At 40.7% G+C, this 14,480-nt stretch overlaps 1 protein-coding gene across 4 annotated transcripts in view; it reads right to left on the bottom strand.

The window, feature by feature from the left end:
* Positions 1-14,480, bottom strand: part of Cacnb2 (calcium voltage-gated channel auxiliary subunit beta 2) — a 434,620-nt gene that overhangs the window by 392,478 nt on the left and 27,662 nt on the right. For all 4 annotated transcript variants that reach the window (XM_052729661.1, XM_052729665.1, XM_052729658.1 and 1 more), the window contains exon 2: positions 4,381-4,491. The gene's annotated coding sequence lies outside the window, so the exon portion shown is untranslated. The remainder of the gene's footprint in view (positions 1-4,380; positions 4,492-14,480) is intronic.

Below are 14,480 nucleotides of genomic sequence, written 5' to 3'. Positions count from 1 at the left end.
CCTGTAAACTTGGTACACTTGGCTTAGGAGACAGTTTCTCTGGACACTCTTACTTTCATGGTGACTTCAGGTTTTTTCATATTTGTAACTAATTCTTTCAATATTTCTCTATTAAAATACAAGACTAGGCAAAATATCAGCTCAAACTGTCCTATGTATCAGACCACATAACAACCCCTATGCAACAATTGGTCTTGTGTTGTATATCTTATCCTGACTCAGGAGAACCCACAGGACACACCTCGACTAGCTTCTTCTTCAAGAGGATTTGGGTTGTCATCTCTAATTCAATGAAGAACCCCAGTGTTGAGTTGAAAGATCATATTTTGAAGTATAAGGCATGTGACATAATGTATTAAGTTATGTCAGAATGTGGCAAGAACCTGCATCTTTCAAGTTAGAGAAAGTTCTAGATGCACAGAAGTGTGTTATTAGCTTGCACTCTCTGGGCTAGTTGTTGAATTCAGAGGCCCCGGCTTAGGGAAACCTTAAAATAGCCCAGATAAGCTCCTCTCTGGAATTCCATGGGCTACCCATGGAATGTCACCCTAGGACATGGACAGATGAGGTATCACAACTTTTCCCACAGTTTGTGCCACTTTCCATGCACTCAAGGTCATCAAAACTCAACCAATTTATAACAGTAACACATGCCACTCCTGCTAAATTATTCTTCAGGTAGGTTAGCAGTGGTCTCACTTGATTCCTTAGTAGAAATTCTGGCAATAAAAAAGGAATAAATAATGAAGGCATTTATTTGGAGAACAATGTTAGGAAAGAAAGTTTCTATGAAGGCTCCATCCTCACCAGTGTTTAGAATAGTCTATATGGACATGGGACATGAAGTGAACTAGTATTATAAAGCACATTTAAGTTTTATAAGGAAAATAAATTTTGTACCATAGAAGAAATCAGCTGCTCTGTGTGTGGGTAGAAAGACAGCTGGAAACACAAGAACAGAATCAAAGAGAAGTAAACATTGTTACATCAGAGCAGTGGGCCGGAAAAAGCCCCCTCTACCAGTGATGAAGCCGCAAGAGGCAAGGACCATCCCATGATTGACAGTAGGTTATGTTTAAATCTGCCTGGACCCCATCCTGTCAGGTGGGCTTCACTTCTGTCCGTCATATAACCAAGTGATGGTTCTATGACGTTCTCTCCCCTCTCTCTTCCCTACCCCCTCACTTTTCCCCACTTATGAGAATGCTCAGGACACGCTGGAAAGAACTGCAGTATAAATGAGATGGAGAAAATCAGAGAGAAAGAGAAAACAAAAGAGTAAGCATTCCTCCTTTTCTTCAATAACGAAAGAGCAAACTGTTAGCTAAACACTCATTTAACATCAATCATGAGTAAAGCTTTGTTCTGCTTAAGGCAAAGCAAGATAAATCTCAATTCTGTTAATACAGATAGACTAACACACCCAGCGCCTACACAACAGATTCTGTGTTCTTTTACCAGCTCAGAGATGTGGGTCAAGAAACTTTATTTTTTCCCTTTCTGTTTTCTTTGTGAGATAGCATCTCGTTACATAGCCTAGTCTGGTCTCAAACGCACCATCTTTCTGCTCCTGACTCCTGAGTGTTGAGGGCTTAGGTTGTACCATCATCTCCTGTTGATCCAGGAATTTTCCATTCATCTCCTATTTTGACAATCCTCATCCCTCCTGTGGCCCATCTCATCAACACACAAACATACTTCCATCTTAAAACAAATGAGAAGATTAACAACAACAACAACAAACTCTCCTCATTTATTTTCTCTAACTTTGGCTTCTAATAATTTCTCTGTTTCTCTCATCAAAATTCCTCAGAAGAGCTGTTTATATTCATGGCTTGTGATCGCCATGCAATTGCTCTTCTCCCGTGGTCTCTAGCATCCATTTTAATAGGGTTTCTTCTTCCAGTATTTCATGGTGAGTGCCATTTGCTCTTTATGATCACTTCCTTTGTTTTCTAGGACACCACCCTCTTCTTGCATTTCCTCACACCTTGCTGGTGGTTCATCCTCATGTCTGATTCTCCCATGTGTTTTTTTTACCAGGTAATGATGGAAGGTGTCAGGACTCCCCTAGTTTCTGTTTTCACTCTTCTATTGGCATAGTGATCCTTTCACCAACTGCACAGCTTTACTATGTAGAGCAGTGGTTCTCAACCTTCCTATGCTGTTACCCTTTAATACAGTTCCTCATGTTGTGGTGAACCCAACCATAAAATTATATTCCTTGCTACTCCACAACTGTAAGTTTGCTACTGTTTTGAATTGTAATGTAAATATCTGATATACAGGATATCTGATATGGGACCCCTGTGAAAGGGTTGTTCGACCTCCAAAGTGGTAATGATCTACAGGTTAAAAACTGAAGATGTATGTTAGTGATGCCCAAGCTTGATCTTCAGTTCAAACTTCTCTCCCATCCTTCCATACGTAAATCTCTACTGGACTTATCTTCTTGGATGTAAAAGATGTCTCTAATGAGTTACGTCCCAAACTGAGATACTGATATCTCAAACTAATTTTATCCAATGTTTCTTTGGCTAGTTAATAGAAAGTTACAGGATTGGGAGGTAGTTCAGTGGATAAACTATAGCTACTTCAGAATCCTCAGAACCTCATACTGGGAGATGGGCAACAGTTTGTAATCCCAGTACTCATAGAGGCCAAGATAGAGGATCCCCAGGGCATCCACTAACTGGACTAGACAGAACCAGTAAGTTCTAGCTATAGAAAGATACCCTCTCTCGATAAAAATAGAGAATGATCAAGGAAGACACTGTAAATCAACTTCAGGTCTCCAGATGCACAGATGTGCCTACACACTCCTGTACATTCACACATGAGAACATGCACATGTATATTCACATACACCACACAGACATACACAGCAAAAAAGGGAGAGTTCTTCCTTGTTCAAATTCAAACTCCCAGTGTTCTAATCCCTCTTTCTCAAATTTCTGATGGTGTGGCTCTCAATATATAGCTAAAATCTGACCATCAGAAACCACCTAACTCTCCACCACCATGGTCCTAACAACCACTATTCCCTCAGAATTACTCAGATAGCCCCTAACAGGTCTCTGCTCAGCCCCTTCTCTGTGCATCCCTAGAGTCAACGTTCAACCCTGAGAGAGAGGAGTCAAACATTCCATCGCCCTCCCGCCTCCCCTCTTGGCTGCTTATTTTTCTACTTCAATGCTCTATTGTACTGAATCCTTAGGACTGCAGTTTCTGATCTGAAGAAGTGTGAAGAAGAGGATGCCCAGCTGGAAAGGGCTAGTAGGGCAAATGAAGCCAGGGTGATGACAGAGAGAGAGCCCAAAAGTCAAACAGGGAGAAGCTAGAGCGACATTGAACAGCTTCCACAAAGGCTGAGGTTTTGGAGAGAAAATACTTCTGAGTTCTGCAAGGTATTTTCTTTATCTACTGGAAAACTTCAGTGAAGAGCAACAATACAGCCACGGACTTTTTTTTTTTTTAAATCAATTAGTGTTAAATTTTAACTGAATACTGAGTTGAGACTAGCCTCAGAGTAAGCTGACAACTTGTTTAATGGAGTAAAGTCTATGTATATTGCAGTTAGATAGAGACACTGGAACCAGGAATGAAGCTCTAAGTCTGCAGTGCTCAAGATTTTAAACTATACCACCATGACAGTGAAGGTCCACTTCCTTTTGTAAGTGGGAAATTAATAATCAGATTTACATTATGTTTGGGGACAATTTGAAGATAGAGATATTGGGGGGTGGCTAAAGAGCTTTATTTTCCATTATCAAGGAAGATAACGGTGAAGGTTTTAGACTAAGGAAAAATAAAAGATGGGCAAGAACTGCTATGCCTGGCATGCAGAATAAAGCACAAGTGTGTCTTGTCACTAAGGAACTTCAACCCTAAGGACGTGCAGGAACTGGGTGTTGATTTAGCAGTGGAGGCAACAGACGAGACGGCTCACAACATGACTCTGAAGAATTAAGCTAGAGGTTTAAGGTAGATAGATGATGGCCCCACTGTCCAAGAACATGGACTCCAGGACACAAGGGTAACAGCTGAGAAAGGGGCAAAAGAAAAAGTGTGCTCAGCTTTTTAAAAGGTTGGGTTTGAAAAGCTTGGAGAACATTCAAATCAGATGGCAGAGTAGGCAGTAGGATGTGGATGTGAAGCTCCGGGGAGCTGGGGACCCGGATCTGGTGCTTTCATTTAATGCATCAGAATCCAACACATTGGAGTGAATGTGAGCATCCAGGGACAGTGTGGAAAAGGAGACAAGAGGTGTGAGGACAGACAGGAGTGTGAGACACTCCTGAGTGGGGTGGACAGCAGGAAAGCGAGTCAGCAAAACTCTACAGGCAGCAGTGTGGAATGAGGGAAGCTCAGACGCCATACCTTAGAATGTCTGGAGACATGAAGGGACCAAGAGGCTTTGGAAGATACCACATTCTGAGATACATAATGCCTTGTCAGAAGTTACACTAGCTCCAGAGTGCCAGCTGCTTCCTGTGGAGCAGGAAACAACAACAATACAAACATTTTGTAAGAGCCAGGTATGACATTAATATGCTACAAATAATCCTCACTAATTCTTTTATGGTTTCTAAATTTCTATTATTAGTAAGTGGGGGTTCATATAACACCAAGAAGTGAGAGCTCAAATTAAGCAGTTAAAGAAAGAAAGAATCTGCATGTGAACGATGGCTCTCTCTGCCTTTACCTTGCTTCTCATTCCTTCTCAATGAGTAACATTGGGTATCCAATTGGATGAGGAAGAAGTTTCATATCATATGTATATGATTATATACATATATATTATATAATATGTGTATGCTTTTATAAAAAGAAGAGCTAAAACAAAGTTTTAGAATAACAGTGATAGAAGCAGTTGATGTCGGTATTTCTTTCTTTCTTTTTTTGGTTTTTTCGAGACAGGGTTTCTCTGTGTAGCTTTGAGCCTTTCCTGGAACTCACTTTGTAGACCAGGCTGGCCTCGAACTCACAGAGATCTGCCTGACTCTGCCTCCCGAGTGCTGGGATTAAAGGCGTGTGCCGCCACTGCCACCACCACTACCACACGGCTGATGTAGGTATTTAAGAACAAATTTGAAGGTATAGTCTACAGAGCTAGTTCCAGTATAGCCAAAATAAAATAAAATAAAATAAAAACTTAGACAATGAAGAGACTAAGCTGGGCAGCGGGCAGCGGGCAGCGGTGGCACACACTTTTGAACCCAGCACTCAGGAGGCAGAGCCAGGTGGATTTCTGTGAGTTCCAGGCCAGCCTGGTTTACAGAGCTAGAAACAGAGAAACCCTGTTTCAAAAAACCAGAAAAAAATGATAAAGTGGCCATAGTAACATAAATAGGCCCATACTTACTTGTTTTATGAGAGAAATAGAATGTTTCAAAACACAAAGACGGAGGAAGAGGAAGAAAAAGAGAAGGAGGAGGAGAAAGCTAGTCTCCATGCTCATCCTGCAGATCATTTCTGTACACACAGCCCTTTTTCCTGCACTTTGTTATACTAATCCAGATAAATGTTCAGTCATTTTCACTTTATCAGGGAATGTCCAAGTGCTGACACTTAAGCCTTCACTCCATGTCCAAAAAAGGATCCCATTCCCCGAGTTAGGCTGGCTGTTCTGATAGGGAATCTTCAGATACCTTCCTCAGGGGACACATGAATGGTCTGTTTACACAGGGACATTTTCCCATTGAAATAAACAAAGGGCAATTTAACTACATCTTTTATTTAAGATTCTGGGATATATTTTCAACACTCAGACTGAACATTTTACTTGCTATAATTAAGGGAAATGATAAATGGAAGTCAGAAGGAAAATGACTGACAATTTTAGAACCTAGAGAATAAATTAAGGCACAGAATATCTCTTCTCAGAATGCTGGAATTCATTCAGGTTTTTCTTTGTCTTTCTTTTTTCAATAAGGAAATTCCACAATCATATGTGAAAATGCAATATGAAAATTTTATTAAGATATGAATAAAGAGATCTCAGATCCATGGATATGCTAAAACCTACAAAATAGCAACAAAAATGGAGATAAGGAAGGCATATTCTACTGGAGTATGAGACAAACAATGTCTGACTAAGCAACAGTTGGTGCAAATGAAGAAGAGTGGGAAACACTATGATGTAGCCAGCTCCCTGCTATTTTATAGATTCTTAATTGAAGTTTCTGAAAAATTGAATCCTCTTATAGAACAGGTAGAATGGAAACAATTTGAGGGATATTTATTTCATTTCTGTTGCTTTTTTTTTTTCTAGTGGATCTTACTATGTAGCCCTGGCTGACCTCCAACTCACAGAGTCTACCTGCCTCTGCCTCCCAAGTGCTAGGATTAAGGGCGTGTGACACCAAGTCCAACTCTACCAATTCTTTGACTCTATTAGTCAAACAAAGATTGCATGAAATAATTGCAAGTCCAATAGCTTCAGTAAAGCAAAATGAAGTAGGGAGACAGCACAGTGAATAAAGCCCTTGCTGTGCCAGCATGAGGACCAGAGTTAAAACAGCCAGGTAGCATGGTAGCCAACCTATTATTATTCTAGTTCTTGGAAGTCAGAAACAGGGGATCCCCAGAGCTGTCTAGCTAGGCTAGCCCACATTAGACAGCTCTAGATTTAGCTAGAGAATCTGTCCCAGTGAATAAGGAGTGAGCAGTTGAGAAAGAATCCCAATGTCAGCCTCAGGCCTTTTTGTACATCTACACATGTGGAGATGCATACATGGGGCGGGTGGTGGTGGTGGGGAGGGAAACAACCACAAAAATTGAACAGTAAATAAACCAGAAAGAAACATTACCTCCTTAGGATTCTGAAAAAGCCCTCAGTGACCATTTGAGATCATACTTACCTCCCCTGCTTCAATCTTTACTTAAACCTTACGTTACCTACATGTTTAGATTCTTTTCAAGACCCAGAAGTTAAGTTATGGCCATAGCTTTAATATGATTGCAAATGAGTAACCTACAATTAAGTTTTAATTAAGCAGATTATGTCCCCAAGATGGATTGTTGGAACAAAGAATATGAGTCAGAAAGTGTGGGATAGCAAATGCATTTGGGCACTGGGCTGCTGTTGTAGACATATCTTAATGACTCACAGTGTTCAACTGTGGACTAAAAAGAGGGACCTCACACTTTACCACATTTAATCCATATGTACAAGTTGTTATACGGGTATCCTTCAGTATGAATATTCCAGAAAAATCGTGGAGGATGCTGGCGCCTTGCACTGCAAAGATATGGACTTAGACCAACATTAGGCTGCCAGATGTCAGGGATTAGATGTAATGCCTTTTCTAGCATGTAAGAAAATTAATTTATTCCACAGTCACATTTAAGAAGATCAACATTTCAACAACCCAAACACTGGCAATTCCATCTCTTACTAAATTATAAATTTACCAGACTGCCCATCCTGAAAGGCTGGGTACTTCTCAAGCAGCAGGACACGTGATTTGTTCATTGTTGGTGTTTAGTGAGGAGCAAGGGCCCCTTCATGTATTGGATGAATGGCGTTTTTGATTGATAGACTCTTGCTTTTATTGGAAGAGCTGTAATCAAGGGTCATACCCATTAGGAGGACTATTCCTAATGTATTATTTTTCATTTTCTCTACTAGCAAGGCCAGACTAGGACAGTGGAGCACAGTGTAACAGATCATAGAGATGTTTTTATGGAAGGCATGACTTAAATACAGAAGTAGGAGCACAATGCAGGCAGGGGGAGCAGAGGCGGAGGTACTGGATTGTCATTGAATGCAGAGCACACAGCTTCCACTAGCTTTCTTTAACACTAATGTGCAGTGTTAGCCCATTTCTGGCTGAATGCCGAAGTCAAGAGCAGGCTGTCACTTTCCCAAAGTGATATTGGTCCCTCAAGACTGTTGGATGTGTGGGGGAACATCAATCACAAAATAAAATATTGTAATACAGCTTTTTAACCGAAAGTATTCTCCGGTCGAGAGGCGAGTCCACACTCATGAAAACAGGACCAAAAATAGATGAAGCTACTTCAAACAATCCCAAAAGATTTAGTATGTTTCTGACAAAGGAAAAGATGAAGGTCATTTATTCTCTTTGCCATAAACACCAGAAGGGATTCACATTATTTTTGGCAAAGAAAAGAGAACACAGCCACTGCCTCATCATCCTCCAAACCCTGCACATCCAAAGGTCATTCTGACAAAATCTGTGTACCTCAAAGTGCTATTAACTTATGATAATTTCTAGTGATGATGCTTTTTTGATTTTTCTAACATCCCACTTTAAAAGTTGTGGAAATGTTTTTAAAATCTTACGTAAGAATGAGAATGAGCCTTATAGAGCATTTCCTGGCACAGCACAATATTTATTCTAATTCACAGTGTGGTGTGTATCCTTCGCATCTTAGTTGCATCCATCTTTAAGGATGGAGTAGAGGGACAGAAGTCCTATTAGGGCAGGCTGGACTCAGTGGTGGAGTGCCTAAGCAGTCCATGGGAGTCTCCAGATCCATTCCCAGGATCCCAAACAAACAACGGATAGCAATGCTGATGGAGTCTGCTCATCTTCCTCCTTCAGGCTTTTCTTTGGGTCTAATGTGTTTTACTTATTTGTTTAGATTATTTATTTATTTATTTATTTATTTATTTATTTATTTATTTATTTATTGTTGAGACAGCTTCTGCCTCTGTAGCCTAGTTGGCCTGTAAATTGCTAAGTAGCTAGGGCTCTTAAGTGTTGGTTTTATAAGCACGAGACACTCTGATATCTTTTTTATAACAATGTCAGCAACATTTATTGATTCCTTACTATGGGTCCAACATTGGAAAGCTCCACAACCATGGCTTATAATTTATTTAGCTTGTGAGGAATCCTAAAAACCTAGGGCTACCCATAAGTGTATGTGGAATTTGAAGTCCTTCACCTCAGAATGGAGAATATAAGTGAGCTGAGACCACCTACTCCAGAATTGCTCAATGCTCCAGCTTCAGAATAAATCTGAGGATGGCAATGAGTTGGGAGAGTCAAGGGTGCTATACATCACTTCCCACAATTTCTGTGTACCAAGAATCTTAACCAATGACAAGAGTTCAACAAAAGGCGAAAGGTTTTTGTTCCATTAAAAATGAGAGGGATTTGAAGTGATGTTAATCTGATTTTAAGTGTTTTGAATAATTTGGTTTCCTAAACCAATGCAGAATTTAGCAAGTTGAGATTCTCAACTTTGTTGAATGTGGAAGGAACTTGGTGGCCTTAGTTCAAGTGATGGACTGGGCAAAAAGGAGTGGTGCATGCATCGCATAAAACCAGCAGATACTCTCCAAACGACTGTGCTCCTGAAGCCACTCATGCCCCCAACTAGCTTGGCCTCTAAACCTAAGGGTTTACAAACAGAACCTTCAGCTTCATGTGTAAAGAAAAGTCTTTCTCTTTCTCTGTCTTTCTGTCTCTGTCTCTGTCTCTCTGTCTTTCTCTCTCTGTCTTTCTCTCTCTCTCTCTCTCTCTCTCTCTCTCTCTCTCTCTCTCTCTCTCTCTGTGTGTGTGTGTGTGTGTGTGTGTGTGTGTGTGTGTGTGTGTGTGTGTGTGTGTGTGTGTGTGTAGTGTGCTGGGGCAAAGACTATATTGGGAAGCCTTTCATTTTCCAAGGAGCACTGTCTTCGGGGAACAAGTACACAAGAATGATGTCCCTGTGGCTTCCTCTCCATCCACATAGAGTTCTTGAGAAGGCCACTGTGTCATCACACTTCTCAATATGTACTGCAATGTTATCCAAAAGAGAAAACTCTATTTATCTACTAATTTATCTTTATTAAAAATAAAATTTTATACAGTATATTCTAATCATGGTTTCCCTTCTCTTAATACCCCACCTTGCTACCCATCCAACTCTATTCCTTCTTTCTTTCTCTCTTTAGAAAACAAACAGGCCAATAAAAAAAAACCCAACAGAATGAAACAAAGCAAACAGACAGAGAAAAGAAAAAAAAGGCAACCAAAAACAAGCAAATCAGGGGAAATACATGTACACACAGAGACACAGACTCACACATGAACACAAAACTCATAAAAACACAAAACTGGAAACCATGATAGATAAGCAAGAGACAAGTGATGTAAAAAAAAAATGCCCAAAAAACCATTATGACACAAAACATCTCTAAAAACACCATTGAGTATGTTTTGTATTGGCCATCTACTACTGTAAATGAGGCCTCCCTTAAGTGTGGTTTATGAACCCAGTGAGATTATGTTGGAAAAAACTAATTATTCCTTTGCAAGTAGTTGTCAGTTGGAGATAGGTTCTGGGTTAGGGATGGGAGCTTGTGTCTTTTTCCCCTCTCAGTGCTGGGACCCCATCTAGCTTACACATGTACAGGCCCTGTACATATTGCTACAATCTCTGTTGAGTTTGTATGTGCGTCAGTCCTGTTGTGTTTAGAAGGGCTTGTTTCCTTGATGTCTTCTATCCCCACTGGCTCTTAGAAACTTTCTGTTTCTTCTTCCACATTTCCTAGAGTCCTGAGGGGAAGGTTTGATGAAGACATCCCATTTAGGACTGAGTATTCCAAGGTCTCTCATTCCCTGTACATCATCCAGTTGTGGGTCTTATATAAGTTACCAACTTCTGCAGGAGGAAGTTTCTCTGATGCTGACTGTGCAAAACACTGACCTATGGTGTCTTAGTTAGGGCTTTGAAACACCATGACCTAAAAGCAAGTTAGGGAGGAAAGGGTTTATTTGGCTTAACTTCCAGATCATAGTCCATCATTGGAGGAAGTCAGAAAAGGAACTCAAGCAGGGCAGGATCCCAGAGGCAGAAGCTGATGTAGTGGCCATAGAGGGGAGCTGCTTAACTGCTTTGCTTCCCCTGGCTTGCTCAACCTGTTTTCTTATAGAACCCAGGACCACCAGCCCAAGGATGACACCACCCATCATGGTCTGGGCCCTCCCCCATTGATCACTAATTGAGAAATTGCCTTACAGATGGATCTCATCGAGACATTTCCTGAACTGAGGCTCCTTCCTCTTTGATGGCTCTAGCTTATGTCAAGTTGACACACAAAACCAGCCAGTACACATGTGTATAGCAGAATGCTGTTAGGAGTTATTTTATTGTTTTGTTCATTTATCAAAACAATAGTATTTGGTGTGCACCTAGGTCAATGATCTATCAGTCTCAGGCTCTTGGCTACCTGAGCAATGTCAGGCATGGGTTCCATATCATGGAGTGGGCCTCAAGTCAAGTCCAATTTGTGATTTTCATGCTCAAGCCCCCAAGCACTGGGATTACAGGTGTGCCTACCATGTCTACCTTCTCTGGATAGGTTATAACCTTGACAAGTGTGTTTACATGAACAGTGAGATGGTCAGAAGATCAATTCAGGAATCTCACAGATCTGGGCTTTACCCTGACTGCATTGTTTATAACTATTTACCCTTGGGCAGCACATTCTAACTCTCACCTCAGTCTAGATTTTCTTCTCTAGAAATGGGTTTATAATAGTGGTTTGGGGTGTGCCTCAGTGATGGACTGCTTCTCCAGAATTCCTAAGGCCCTGGGGTCCATTGTCAGCACACGAGAAGCAATAATGTAAATGGCAAAATGGATTAGAGTGTCATCTACCTCACAGGGTTGTTATGTGAAAACTTGAAACAAAAGTATCGCTGTGTGCTGTACAACACAAAGAAGTATGTGGTATTAATTATGTCGATGATCTTTTTTATATAAAAAACGGCTTACATTAGCAACCGGACATTTTAAAACATCAAGTCCCATAGCATGTGATATTTCTCAGGATCTCTATGACTTCAGAACCCACACACCATATTCTCCACTCTACTGTCACTGTTTAATGTTTTCTGGTATAAAAAGACTTGACTTCACTAGGAAAATCTTTGTGAAGGTTATGTGTTGTTGCTTTTATTAAATATTCCAATAAATTACTTAATATCAAAACTATTAAAAGTACGCACCTGCATTTCACTTAGAGCCAGTCCATATATCCCAAGTGGAACACATTAATTAAAATATTTTAGAAGTAAATAAATAGCAAATACCACTAGGCATGGCGACACATATCTGTAAGCCCAAATACTCAGGAGTTTAAGGCAGGAAGCTCTTGAGTTAGAGGCCAGTCTGGGCTGTATAGTGAGTTCAAGACCAGAATGGACTACAAAGCAATGAGCACACACACACAGAGACACACATACATACACACACACACACACACACACACACAGACATACACACACACACACACACGCACACATAGACACACATACACACAGACACACAGGCACACAATGTAAAAGAGAAAGGAGAAAAAGCCAAGACACAGCAGATAAATGGTTGTAGAGAACAATAAACAAACAAGGAAGGCTTTACATAAAAAGTGGGCTCCAACCGAGCCTTGCGCATCAGCATCTGGAACACACACAACCTTTAGTTATTTGTCTAAACACTCTCCAGAAACTTAGCCACCTTCTGGGCATTTGCCCTGGCCCTGTTGCTTCCTCTTAGGAAGTCTGTGTTTTCTCACTATAAATGGGACTAATACTCCCTTCACCGGTTACTGGGAGGACTGTTTGATCTCTGTGAAGGGTTTCTCCTTGGACTATCAATGACTGATAGCCCTTTTAATTATTATAGGAATTTGTCTCAGGGATATGTTTACATTTTAGCAACTAAGCACCAAGAAAAAGATAGCAAGGGTTCACATCTGGAAAAGAAAATGTTCCTGTCGACTAAACATATTTAGGGATGTCAGAAGAAAACTTTGCTCTCCCAGAGAGAACACCCCAAGGTTATTGATCAAGTTTTTGACACATCAATGAAAAAACCCTGAGTTCTTTCCAGTGGAAATGTTACTTAGAAAACAGTACGTTATTGGTGTTGCATATCGGTAACCCCAGCATTTGAGAGACTGGGGCAGGAAAATTTCGAGGTTTTAAGGCCAATCTGGGTTACATAGAGAGTTTCAGGCCAGAGTGGGCTAGGTAATGAGACCCAAACTCAAAAGTCACCTTCTAGTAAAGTCTCATTTACCCTCTGGGGGAGAAAGGGAAGTAAATAAAGAAAAAGACAGGTATAAGATGGCTCAGTGGGTAAAGGTGTTTGCTACCAAGCCTGACAAGCTGAGTTTAATCCCTGGGTACCTAGACGGGAGGGGTCTTCTGACTTCCACACATGAGCATGTACACATACACATGTAGGTAGGTAGGTCGGTAGGTAAGAAGGTAGATGGATGGATGAACAAATAAATAAATGTTAAAAAAGAAAAGAGATGAGAAATAGAAAACTATTTAATTTAATTAAGTATGCTATGTTTTCTAGACACAGCAAACATTCACTTATTCAGGCATAAAGCAAAATGTGGTTCTTCCACACCTCTGAAACCAGATGACCTGTAAGCAATGTGAATGCTTGACATGGGCACAGAGAACAATTTCTGTGGCTAACATCACTGTCATTGTTACCACTCACTGGATGTAGTAAACAGCGGTCATATTTGTAACTGAGCTCTGCTGTTTTTGATGACCAAATACCACAAAAATGACAACTCACTTGAAAAAAATAAGACACATAAAGAGTATGGCTGGGTCTAGAGAGATGTCTCGGCAAGAGCACTTGCTAAGCAAACATGGAGATCTGAGCTCAAACCCCAGCACTCATGGAAAAGCTGATCTGGCCACATGAGCCTATATCCTCAGAGCTATGGGGAGCAATGGCAAGCTGGGGTATCACTAGAGCTGGTGGTGGCCAGATAGCTCCATGATCAGTCAGAGACTGGGTCTCCAAGGAAGAAGATGGAAAGTTATAGAACAAGATACCCAGGGAAGTTATCCTCTAACTTCCCCAAGCCAATGTACTCATATACACACGTGCACATATGCCACATACAACATTTCACATTCACACACACATATACACAGTGTCAGATCGGTTATATCATCTCTGCCATTTTCACTTCCTTCCGCAAGTACTGGACACTTGGAGAAATATGTTGCCTTCAGCAACTATTTAAGTTACAGTGGTTCAGAGTACTCAATAGCAGACCCTGGACAAAGGACTTGCCATGTATTACAAGACCAGACTGACTCTTGTGATCTCAATTGGAGGATCTTCCCTTTCCTTTCTTCTTCCAACAGAAAGCTCCACTTGGCATATTGCTGTCATCACACATTATTTTTTCATGCATGAATGAAAGGCACCTCATTAAATTACGCCACTACTTCAGAGTGTTGTTTATAACATCACTAGAGGTGGAAATTATACCTTATAGATTTGCCTATTTCACAGCTATAAACTACATTACAAATGATGCTGCAAGGTGAGAGCTACTTGCTGCTTGGGTCTCAATCCACAGTATCCAAGCCCTTGAAAATGACCTGCATCTGGCAAACAAACCCTTGTTGGAGGATAGACTGGAACAGGATCAGCACTGGTTGATTGTCAATTCATGTCAGGTAGTTTTGCAAATGCAG

Source organism: Peromyscus californicus, unplaced genomic scaffold (genome assembly GCF_007827085.1).
Source record: "Peromyscus californicus insignis strain IS unplaced genomic scaffold, ASM782708v3 Scaffold_8__1_contigs__length_139910024, whole genome shotgun sequence".
NCBI lineage: Eukaryota > Metazoa > Chordata > Mammalia > Rodentia > Cricetidae > Peromyscus > Peromyscus californicus.
This window is presented reverse-complemented; position numbering and strand designations above follow the sequence as displayed.